Source organism: Schistocerca gregaria, chromosome 7, assembly GCF_023897955.1.
Source record: "Schistocerca gregaria isolate iqSchGreg1 chromosome 7, iqSchGreg1.2, whole genome shotgun sequence".
In the NCBI taxonomy this organism is placed as follows: Eukaryota; Metazoa; Arthropoda; class Insecta; order Orthoptera; family Acrididae; genus Schistocerca; species Schistocerca gregaria.
Window position 1 is genome coordinate 485,769,665 of NC_064926.1, and position 13,502 is coordinate 485,783,166.

The following is a 13,502-nucleotide window of genomic DNA, read 5'->3' on the forward strand; positions in this document are numbered from 1 at the left end:
TAGTTTACCCTTAATTTTTACCATAACATCATTGGTAGAAAAATTCACCCATCCTTCATATTTATTCAAAAAGTCAGCCCCCACCAATATGTCTACACTCAGTCCATTTATAACTAAGAAGTTCTGTCTTATTTCTACTTCCTTAAATGTTATGGGTAGAAACACTTCCTGTTTTACTGTCTTCTTAGTCTTACCGGTTGCTACTACAATGTTCAAGCCACTTACTGGCATCTTAACAATCTGTTTACTGTTAGGGAGTTCATTTACCAAGTTCTGTGATACTGCACAGACTTCCGATCCAGTATCTATCAAACATTTAACTGGTTCATTTAATACTCTTAGCTCTACTATCGGTTGCCCTAAGTACTCTTTATTTATTTTGGGTTCTGCTTCCTCCAATAAATCTTGCACAATTTCTCTCCTTTCGAAGCCTGTCTTTTGGGTGGCAATCACATTCACACTTACAGGGTTTATTTCATGCTTATTATCACCCTCAATTCTAGTGGCAGCTCCTATTAGCCTATCCACTATTGCTAAGTCAAAACATTTTTCCAATGTTTCCCCCTCTTTCTCATTAACCTCCTTTTCTACGACCCTATCCAAGGCGTCGTCATTAACCTCTACCTCCTCCTCTAATCTATCCTCTTCTTCGTAACTATCTACAACATCAATTATCTTATCAAGCACAGTCACAACCCTGCCATTATTACTGTTCTCACCCCTATCCGACAGCTCTTCATTAGTTTTACTGTGCATAATGTCTTTCTGATTATTACCCTTATAACTAGTACTTAGTTCTTCAATAAGTGGCTTCTTATGATTATTCTTACAGTTAATTGGTTCATTAACCTCCACTTGACTTAAAGCTACTATCTCTGTCTGTTTTACGTTATCCTCCCTAAATTTTGTAGCAACAACATTTATGTTAGGTGGTCGTTCAGGCTGCTTTCTTATGAATGGTTTTGCCAGCGGATTTAACTTTAAACGCTGTTGCCTACGATCGCCAGCACACTCGTAGACAATTAATGGTTTTCCGAGCGCGGTGCGTCATCACTATGCCTCCAGCTGACCGCCTCACCTGACATCTGTCGGCCGCTGTCATACTGCTCGCGTTCATTGAACCTGTTAACATATGTTCTTCCTCTACCACGTGAACTGCCACGGTATCCGCCGCCTCTCTGAACACCCATCCTATTAATGTTTACATCCGCGCGATTGTCATTCTGCCTAGCAGGCGGGCGATGCTCCCTCCTCATGTTTTCTTCTTCTTTTTGGACGGATTCAACCCTTTCTAAATACTGTACGAACTTGTCAATGTTATCTCGGGGCGCAGATATGATCTTAGTTTTCCAGTTCCACGGTAGCTTATTTTCTACCCCTAATATGATCTGTTCTGTTTCTAACTTATTACTAAGGTAGGACAGAGTTGTTACCCACCTTTGAACAAATCGTTTGATGCCCTCTCTCTTGGGGTCATACTTCTCTCCCGACCAGAACCGATTAAGAACATCCATCTGCTTTCTCTTTCCCCAGTATTCCTCAAAGAACGCTAATTTAAATTCTGACAATTTCGCGTATTTTTCAGAGGCTAAATTCCCCCATACTCTGGCCTCTCCCATCAAATTTGAAGTGATAAAGCCTATCTTTTGTTTATCGCTCCATACTTTCGGCAAAACGTCTTCAAAATCGTTCCAAAATTCTCTGGGGTGCATGTTCTTACTTGGGTCAAATTTTAAAAACTGTCTGTGGGTAACATACGCAACCTCGGTAGATTCAATTATTCCACTGGAAATTATACTACCACTATGGTTAGAAACACACTGTTCTACTTTGGTTAGTCTGCATTCATGCCCACAAAGTTGCTCATTCACACTTTCACTGAAATGGCTTATGTGAGTCTCTAAATTATTGACCTTATTTACAACTTGCTCTCCAAGTTTCTCACACCGAATTTTGGTATCATTTACTTTACATTCTAAGGCGGCATGATTAATTTCATTGGAATTCTTTACCACTTTTATGTGCTCACATACTTTATCTAATTCTGCATCAACATGGGATTTAAATTGCTGTTGATCCTCAGTAACCTGTTCGATTCGTGTCGTCAATTCACTTTGCACTTGAACAATATTTTCTGTACATTCTAGTTTAACCTGCTGTATTTCAACATTTACTTTACTACTGAGCACTGCTAAATCTTGCTTCCAACAGTCTCTGAGATCGGATATTTTGGAATCTAAATCAGCGCCCATTTTAGTCATCTCATTACTTAAATCAGATCCTAATTTAGACATTTTTGAATCCATTTGTGACATATTAGTTTCCAATTTTGATATACTGGAATCCATTTTTGACATACTGGAATCCATCTTACTTGACATATTGGAATCCAACACGTTCATCTTAGTTAATAGATTCATCAGCATACTGGCGACATTATCCTTCGCCCCCTCATTTGCTGATACAATGTCCCTATTAACATTAACTACCGGCATGGGTAACTGTAACTCACTGGGCACTGACATATTTGGATCTGACTCCAAACTATAATTAACATAGGATGAATCAGTCAAACTACTACTGAAATTGGGTTGAGACACGTCTAAACTAAAATTCATGGGGTCATTTTCCCCTGTCTCCATCCCACTATCACAACTTAGTTCCGCCTTTTTGTCACTTGGTTGAAACTCAGCCATTTTTCTCAGTTTGACTCCACAAACACACAAAGTTTTCAAAAGCACTGTACTTAACTTTGTGCTTCGGCGTGCTGCGTTGCTGCTAGATGAAACTGCGGGTCCGTTCACCATACACTGCAATGCTGTACCAGTTTCCGGGCCCCCGCTCGAATCAGCGCTGCCAACTGCCACTGCTGTCGTCGCCTCTGCGTAGTCTCCGTAGCTCGTCGTCTGCCAGACGCCGTCGTAGACTGCTATTCCAATCGGCGCGTAGTCACCGAAAAATTCTTCCGTTCCGTACAACACATTACAGTTCCCGGACACTTTCACTGTCCTTCCCATTCACGTGGCGATATCAATTTGTACGCTACACAGTTCCTACACATAGCGACCACTTCTGTATTGTCCGGTAATTGTCACTACTGCTTTTTTTTTTAAATTCACTGGAATTTACTATTTTTACTTCCCGGCCGATGCACCACTTGCGACGGGTCAGGCTCTTTTCGCGCAGTTTCCTTTCCCTGAAAGAAAATCCACCTACCTCGTTTCTTAGGTAGTTGCTGCACTAGCCTCTCCTGATAGCAGCTACTGGAAAAATTGCAGAAAAGCAGTGTTGAAGAAACTGCAATTTAATAGCCGCTCACCGGAGGCCGCGATACATGTTTGCTGAAATACAATCTATGAGCAATCTTCCTAAATAAATTGAGTTATTGGAATGGTAGTAATTGTTTACTCAAACGAGAACGCGAAGTTGGTAATTCTATTTAAGCTCTTTATTGTCTTTAAGCCTGATCATCAGCCCGCTAATCTACGTTTGAAGGAAGTTCAGTTCACAATTCTATCCACACTCAAACCCCGCCAGAATTAGCTTTCAAAGTTACGGAATTTTCTTAACTGCAACACAGACGATTTTCTAACATACACGTTTGCAGTCGATGTTCAATAATAGTTCGTTTTTTAACGTTAATGCTCGCCATAAGCACTTAGTAAAAGTTTACGAAGTACCGCCACGCTTTTAATTATTAAAGTTACTCGCGTCTTTCGCGGAACGAAAAGTCACAACTCGCTCAAACTCACACTACGCGTTACTGGACTCTTCCAGTCTCAAATCGCACAGTACCAAACCGATGAAGCCGTTTTATGACTTCATTTTACACATTATTCGCGAGGACACATCAAGCATGTCTCTTCTCGATCACAGTTCCTTCGCGACCCCCCATCCACTCGCGACTCCCTCTCCTAGTCCGCTAACCGTCCTCGCATCTCATTGGCTCACACATCACACAGCCAATCAGAATTAACTCTTTGGGTGCGCCTCGCGCCAAAATCTAGCACGCACCAGTCATGACTTCTGAATCATTTACGTCATGATTTCTTGTTACACAAAATTTACTGTATAATTTAACAAACCGAAAGGAAAACTAGACTTTACTTTATTTCCAGAAATTATTTAAATACTCGCGAACGTTCTGGCTGCTTGTACAATACCATACACTCTTGGACATCCGACATTCACTAAGATGGGGAACCACTGGCGACTCTGTTCCCACGGTTACATCGTCTGAACACTTGCGAGTTCCAACCTAGATTTTATACACTTGCAAAGAATGGCGAATGTCCCTCTTTCATTCACTCAGGCACACTCATTCACTCTCACCTACTCATATAAAATAACTGTTCACAAAAATTCAAAACATTTATGGTTTTAACAAAGTTATAGGTGAATTTCTAAAAGTAAAATTCTCAAAATAAATACAAAAGCACGGAAGGTGATTTTGTTTCATAGTTGGATGGTCACTGAAGGTGATCTATACATAATGGTATTTATTTAGACTCGAAAATTGTAGAAATTTGCGTTTTCTGTAAGATTTTTCTAATTTCCAAAATATGCAGGTTTCAAAGCTCAAATTTGGATGACTTATTTTTATTCATAACAGAAACTAGTATATTAACTTTTAATTTCCTCAGGTTCCTCAGTTAGAAGTTATTAAAGATGAAAGTTCCACGTTATACACGCGGCTAGTTAGCGCACAGGTCTTACATTCTCACGGTACAGACATGCCATATGGTCGTGACGTCAGACGAACGGACACCGGTAATCTGCCCGCTACAGCACATATGCTAATCTGATGGCTACTTTACAGTCTGTCTACATTTCACAGTAAATATTTGATAGAAAACTGTGCGCTCGCACTAGTTGCGACGCCACACGCCGACCTGAATTGTAGGGGTTATGATACTTGCCTAGTAAAAAATGACTTATTCATGTACTTTGCTCGCGGTCGCCAAGCGGTTCTAGGCGTTTCAGTCCAGAACCGGGCGACCGCTACGGTCGCAGGTTCGAATCCTGCCTCGGGCATGGATGTGTGTGATGTCCTTAGGTTAGTTAGGTTTAAATAGTTCTAAGTTCTAGGGAACTGATGGCCTCAGATTTTAAGTCCCATAGTGCTCAGAGCCATTTGAACCATTTTTTGTACTTTGCTAATTTTAAATTACAGGATACGTCCATTTTCCTAAAATTTAGTAACTGAATTACATGACATGATCCAATTGCCTTTAAATAGGAACGGGGATAAGGAGAGAGGTGGTGTACTAGGCACAAGGTCTCATCCTTTAGCACTCTCGTGTTCCCTTGTATGTGAAGACTACCCCTCAAATAAATAGATTTCAATTGCCTTAGTTAAATTTTCGAGAGCTGGTATACAAAACACAGGGAGAGTGGGAGGCAGAAGCCACAAAGTTAACTGTGAACCACGTGACTACCTAGCATATAGCCAGTGTGACACTAAGCCACTGCTGAAACGCCTGACACATGTGAATATACTTATATCACGTGCCATTAACTCATCACAACTGATCTGCTACTTTCCCTCTTGAATTCTATCTACAATGAATATAACTTATATTCCAATGGAAATGAATGGAATGAGCGTTTGGCGTCATTAGTCGAGAAGCCCCTTGGGGGCGGGTCTGGCCGCTTCGGTGCAGGTCTTATTACATTCGACGCCACATTGGGCGACCTGAGCGCCGGATGGGGATGAAATGATGATGAAGACAACACAACACCCAGTCCCCGAGCTAAGAAAATCCCCGACCCAGCCGGGAATCGAACCCAGGCTCGTAGGACAGCAATCCGTCACGTTGACCACTCAGCTATCGGGTTGGACATTGTTCTAATGTATACATAGGGCAGCAATGGCTCCAAGATGTTACTCCAGGTGGGTGTAAAATGAATGTGCGCAACGGAAAATACTGAACACGAAAATGAAGATTTGGCCATTTGTGACTACCCCCTGAAGCAGATCTTAGAATCTCTTAATGGTGATATTATCTTCTCTTTCTTGGACTTTAACATATAAATTACAATATAAACATAAATTAATGATTATGGGAACTAGTAACTACTAAATGGTAGATGCTGTTTCTGCTTATACATTTATTGTAGATTAAAACCCCTTATATACATATATATATATATATATATATATATATATATATATATATATATATATATATATTACAAATGTTTATATATCAATGTCCAGCGGACATAAAGAGATATAAATGAATTTCCTAATTAATGTGATTGATTAATCGCCCAAATCTGCCCCTTTTTATGGATACAAGATCTAACACAAATAACGCGAGATGACTGACATCATCTATGCACCAAACACTAAAAGACACTACTTTCAAAGAAGATCTGCAGTGGTGTGCAACCTCAGTGGATATAAAATTTACTTGATCGCAGCTGCTTAGCTTTACAGCCCTAATAAGCCGAAGCAATTAGCAATATCACCGTATGTGCTGAGTCCGGTCCGTCGGAGTGATGGTTCTCGTACACGTCTGCGATTCCGGAAGAACTGTAGCCACAAAATACACTCCTGGAAATGGAAAAAAGAACACATTGACACCGGTGTGTCAGACCCACCATACTTACTCCGGACACTGCGAGAGGGCTGTACAAGCAATGATCACACGCACGGCACAGCGGACACACCAGGAACCGCGGTGTTGGCCGTCGAATGGCGCTAGCTGCGCAACATTTGTGCACCGCCGCCGTCAGTGTCAGCCAGTTTGCCGTGGCATACGGAGCTCCATCGCCGTCTTTAACACTGGTAGCATGCCGCGACAGCGTGGACGTGAACCGTATGTGCAGTTGACGGACTTTGAGCGAGGGCGCATAGTGGGCATGCGGGAGGCCGGGTGGACGTACCGCCGAATTGCTCAACACGTGGGGCGTGAGGTCTCCACAGTACATCGATGTTGCCGCCAGTGGTCGGCGGAAGGTGCACGTGCCCGTCGACCTGGGACCGGACCGCAGCGACGCACGGATGCACGCCAAGACCGTAGGATCCTACGCAGTGCCGTAGGGGACCGCACCGCCACTTCCCAGCAAATTAGGGACACTGTTGCTCTTGGGGTATCGGCGAGGACCATTCGCAACCGTCTCCATGAAGCTGGGCTACGGTCCCGCACACCGTTAGGCCGTCTTCCGCTCACGCCCCAACATCGTGCAGCCTGCCTCCAGTGGTGTCGCGACAGGCGTGAATGGAGGGACGAATGGAGACGTGTCGTCTTCAGCGATGAGAGTCGCTTCTGCCTTGGTGCCAATGATGGTCGTATGCGTGTTTGGCGCCGCGCAGGTGAGCGCCACAATCAGGACTGCATACGACCGAGGCACACAGGGCCAACACCCGGCATCATGGTGTGGGGAGCGATCTCCTACACTGGCCGTACACCTCTGGTGATCGTCGAGGGGATACTGAATAGTGCACGGTACATCCAAACCGTCATCGAACCCATCGTTCTACCATTCCTAGACCGGCAAGGGAACTTGCTGTTCCAACAGGACAATGCACGTCCGCATGTATCCCGTGCCACCCAACGTGCTCTAGAAGGTGTAAGTCAACTACCCTGGCCAGCAAGCTCTCCGGATCTGTCCCCCATTGAGCATGTTTGGGACTGGATGAAGCGTCGTCTCACGCGGTCTGCACGTCCAGCACGAACGCTGGTCCAACTGAGGCGCCAGGTGGAAATGGCATGGCAAGCCGTTCCACAGGACTACATCCAGCATCTCTACGATCGTCTCCATGGGAGAATAGCAGCCTGCATTGCTGTGAAAGGTGGATATACACTGTACTGGAGCCGACATTGTGCATGCTCTGTTTCCTGTGTCTATGTGCCTGTGGTTCTGTCAGTGTGATCATGTGATGTATCTGACCCCAAGAATGTGTCAATAAAGTTTCCCCTTCCTGGGACAATGAATTCATGGTGTTCTTATTTCAATTTCCAGGAGTGTATTTACAACGTGTACGTGACAATGTCAGTCTTCTTTAAATATTCATGTACACGATGCACAACCTATCAAATGATACCTAATTCCGGTTGTAAATCACGTCAAAGTATGTCGATGAGTGCTTGTAAGGTGCGAAATTATAGCCACCTACAACAATGCTATAGTCAGAAATCGAACCGAAGACTTCCACGTTGCGAGGCAAAAAATAGTGTCCCAGACACTGCAGAGGCTGACAAACGGTGTATGTTGCATAGAATATTCATAGTGCTTCTCAACGGTCCCTCAGTGTCTTCCATAGAAACATTTTCCAGAATTCCATAAGGCTAAAACTGCATAATCATTATTTATGTTTCGTTTAACATATTTATCAGCTTTGAATATGATGCCTTCACATGTCTGATAACATCATTGATGACACAATTCTTTAAAAAATGGTTCAAATGGCTCTAAGCACTATGGGACTTAACATCTGAGGTCATCAGTCCCCTAAAACTTAGAACTACTTAAACCTAACTAACCGAAGGACATCACACACACCCATGACCAAGGCAGGATTCCAACCTGCGACCGTAGCAGCAGTGCGGTTCCCTACTGAAGCACCTAGAGCCGCTCGATCACAGTGGCCGACCATACTTCCTCACTGACTAAGATAGCTGAATCGTCTCAACCATACCCGAATTGCAGCATTTTTACTCGTTAAGCAGCAAACTTCATGGTCATGAGCTCTTTTGACAGCGAGTGTTAAATATAAAACTTGTCCACAGCGTCTCATCCAGTGTTACCACGGAATGTGGTCCCACAGGGTCTCATGGAGTGACTCAACGTAATGGTCCTGAGCTCTTTCGGCAGTGTGTTTAGATATCAGGCATGTCCCCAGGCTCTCAAGAAGTGAGCTCATTTGACTGCTAGTGATAATCAGTCCAATGGATATGGCTGCTAAACGTGATGAAAGTGAACGAACTATGTTTTCCTAAATAGAACTATGTACCTTTTTATCACAGTCCAACGGCTCCTAAAAGGGAATCGTCAGAATCTGATCAAAATCCGGCCATCCTATCTAATGCGGAATTGACAAGATGTCACGAGACGAGGACCCATCAGTATAAAACGAGCCGGAGAATATTGTGTTGTCAGCAGAGATAAAGTAACAGCACTGTGGGTCGGTTAGCAGAGCTGAGTGACTACGAACGACGACTAATCACAGTACATCACTTGAGTAACAAATTCAACCCATCTAAAGCTCTCAAAGTCGACTGTTGGTGATGTGATTGTGAAGTGGAAACGCGAAGGGACGTCCGCAGCTAAATATAAACCTGGCAGCAGGTCTCATGTACGGATGGACAGGAACCATCGAGCATGCTGCGGGCTTGTAATGCTGTTGTAAATATAATACTGCCATTAATCTGTATATTTTTAAAAATTTTGTCCCATAATAATTTTGAAAAATTAGTATGGTTATGACCTGTAGGTTAAAACTGAAGAAACTGCAAAAAGGTGGGAATCTAAGGAGATGGGATCTGGATAAGCTGAAAGAACCAGAGGTTGTACAGAGTTTCAATGAGAGCATAAGGGAACAATTGACAGCAATGGGAGAAAGAAACACAGTAGAAGAAGAATGGGTAGCTCTGAGGGATGAAGTAGTGAAGGCAGCAGAGGATAAAGTAGGTAAAAAGACGAGGGCTAGCAGAAATCCTTGCGCAACAGAAGAAATATTGAATTTAATTGATGAAAGGAGAAAATATAAAAATGCAGTAAAAGAAGCAGGCAAAAAGGAATATAAACGCCCCAAAAATGAGATCAACAGGAAGTGCAAAATGGCTAAGCAGGGATGGCTAGAGGACAAATACATGGATGTAGAAGCTTATCTCACTAGGGGTAAGATATATACTGCCTACAGGAAAATTAACGAGTCCTTTGGAGAGAAGAGAACCACGTGTATGAATATCAAGAGCTCAGATGGCAACCCAGTTCTAAGCAAAGAAGGGAAGGCAGAAAGGTGGAAGGAGTATATAGAAGGTTTATACAAGGGCGATGTACTTGAGGACAATATTATGGAAATGGAAGAGGATGTAGATGAAGACGAAATGGGAGATACGATACTGCGTGAAGAGTTTGACAGAGCACTGAAAGACATGAGTCGAAACAAGGCCCCCGGAGTAGACAACATTCCATTAGAACTACTGACGGCCTTGGGAGAGCCAGTCATGACAAAACTCTACCAGCTGGTGAGCAAGATGTATGAGACAGGTGAAATACCCTCAGACTTCAAGAAGAATATAATAATTCCAATCCCAAAGAAAGCAGGTGCTGACAGATGTGAAATTTACCGAACTATCAGTTTAAAAAGTCACAGCTGCAAAATACTAACGCAAATTTTTTACAGACGAATGGAAAAACTGGTAGATGCGGACCTCGGGGAGGATCAGCTTGGATTCCGTAGAAATGTTGGAACACGTGAGGCAATACTGACCTTACGACTTATCTTACAAGAAAAATTAAGAAAAGGCAAACCTACGTTTCTAGCATTTGTAGACTTAGAGAAAGCTTTTGACAATGTTGATTGGAATACTCTCATTCAAATTCTGAAGGTAGCAGGCGTAAAATACAGGGAGCGAAAGGCTATTTACAATTTGTACAGAAACCAGATGGCAGTTATTAGAGTCGAGGGGCATGAAAGGGAAGCAGTGGTTGGGAAAGGAGTCAGACAGGGTTGTAGCCTCTCCCCGATGTTATTCAATCTGTATATTGAGCAAGCAGTAAAGGAAACAAAAGAAAAATTTGGAGTAGGTATTAAAATTCATGGAGAAGAAGTAAAAACTTTGAGGTTCGCCGATGACTTTGTAATTCTGTCAGAGACAGCAAAGGACTTAAAAGAGCAGTTGAATGGAATGGACAGTGTCTTGAAAGGAGGATTAAGATGAACATCAACAAAAGCAAAACGAGGATAATGGAATGTAGTCGAACTAAATCGGGTGATTAAGAGGGAATTAGATTAGGAAATGAGACACTTAAAGTAGTAAAGGAGTTTTGCTATTTAGGAAGTAAAATAACTGATGATGGTCGAAGTAGAGAGGATATAAAAAGTAGACTGGCAATGGCAAGGAAAGCGTTTCTCAAGAAGAGAAATTTGTTAACATCCAATATAGATTTATGTGTCAGGAAGTCGTTTCTGAAAGTATTTGTTTGGAGTGTAGCCATGTATGGAAGTGAAACATGGACGATAACTACTTTGGACAAGAAGAGAATAGAAGCTTTCGAAATGTGGTGCTACAGAAGAATGCTGAAGATTAGATGGGTAGATCACGTAACCAATGAGGAGGAATTGAATAGGATTGGGGAGAAGAGACGTTTGTGGCACAACTTGACTAGAAGAAGGGATCGGTTGGTAGGACATGTTTTGAGGCATCAAGGGATCACAAATTTAGCATTGGAGGGCAGCGTGGAGGGTAAAAATCGTAGAGGGAGACCAAGAGATGAATACACTAAGCAGATTCAGAAGGATGTAGGTTGCAGTAGGTACTGGGAGATGAAGAAGTTTGCACAGGATAGAGTAGCATGGAGAGCTGCATCAAACCAGTCTCAGGACTGAAGACAACAACAACAAGAAAATACTATAAAGAGAGTAAGCTTTTGTTAAGTTTAATTTATATATTTAAAACAACCTCTTTGACGTAGGTGTAATAAGTGTATTAAAACATATTTTGTAAATAATTATGTAATATTTCAAGTACAACTGTAATTAATTAGGTCAATTTTGTATGTATATGTTGTCATGCAATTGTAGATGGATCATACTTAGGATCTTTGTAAGCAGAAGTGTAAATTGAAAAGGTTTAGAGATCATAGGTAGAACGGAACTCCGTTCTGTGGTCGAATGGAAAAGGTGGTTGGGCGCGCGGGTGAGATTTGGCGCGCAAGTGGCTGATACAGTCGGTAGGTGCCGTGCAAGTAGTGAACACGCATTACGTTGGTCAAGCACTAGAGGCCCCGAATTTACCTGCAAGACTGGGTTTTTGGCCTCGGGCGTGTTCTACATGATTGGCGCAGTATTGGCAATAAACTAATAGCTCCGAAATTTGCAATTTTATCGTCGCCACCAAGAGGAAGACAGAGCTATGTACATCAAGAGCCGTACCTGTGCAGTGTTACTACACACTACCGTCTCACGCCATCATCGACTTTATTTAGAAGTGTATCACAGTGTGAACCATCCATCTTCAACCAGGGGAATTTAAGTGTTAAATGTTCTTGTGTTTAACCGTGATTTTCCTATGTCATTTACCTCAGTAGGGTCCTTACCTAAACGAATTTATTCCGAGTATCCTGATGTTTATTGAAGCTTGAATAATAGTAAATTACTGGCAAGAGTACTGTTTTGGTAGTAAATTATGAAAATCATCATTAAATACTAAAGTTTATTGAAGCTTGAATAATAGTAAATTACTGGCAAGAGTACTGTTTTGGTAGTAAATTCTGAAAATCATCATTAAATACTAAAGTTTGCACGTATCAGTTCAAGGGCTACCGCTTTGCGTGACCACGAGAATAAGTTTTCAATAGCATTTCTAAAAGTAAAGTAACACAATTGTTTAATTGCAACAATCTTAACAGTAATTGTTCGTGTTGCTTCTCCATATCAAAGAAAGACAGACAAATATTAGTGTCAGTAAAACGAAACAAATAACAGTCCTAGAGAAATGAAATTTAGTCGCGTTAAATAATAGTTTTGGTCATATGAATGATAGCTATAAGTTAGTATTTTTTGTATCCTTGTTGAAATATATGTGTGTCTTCTTTAAATAATTACTGAAGTATGGTGATAAATTCCATAAGTAACAGAAAGTGGGATTAATAGTACTTACTACCAAGTGACCGTAGTAAGTGAAAGTAGTTTTTTATTCAGTATCGAAAATTGACTTCATCTTTTTGTGTAGACACTGTGCCCGATTTGGGCTGGCGGCCGTTTTATTGAGCGAAACAGTTTATTGTTATAACAGGCTTTGTCTGATAAAAGCTTTCCAAAAGTAATTATTTTCACTGCTTTTCCCACAAACTGTATGATTCGGAGAAAAATTGTTCGATACTTTACCATTGGGTTGAACACGGTTATAATCTCTCTCCGAGAGTCGATGGTTTGGAATGTTAGTGGTGCGTGATTTTGTGGTGGCGTTCCTGCCGCTACTCACTGCACAGTAGTGACATTCCGAATCGCAGATCTTCCGTCTTCACAGTGATAGAACTTAAACGTTCTGGTACCGTACTGAAGAGAACGCGAAAGTACCGTTGCAGGCTGTTGTGAAAAATCGCATTAAATCAGCGGAAGGAATTACCCGTGAGTTACAAAGTGCTACCAGCTGTCCAGAACAACGACTGTGATTAGTGAGTCAAAGAGAATGGAGTACGGTGTGTTCATCGTTATGTGGCCCTAGCCGAGGGACAGCGAGGTAGGTGAGGCGCAGTTGCACATCTGAACTCTTCACACAGGCGCCCACTGTGCTCCAGTTAGAGTGTCTGCAAACGTTCATATT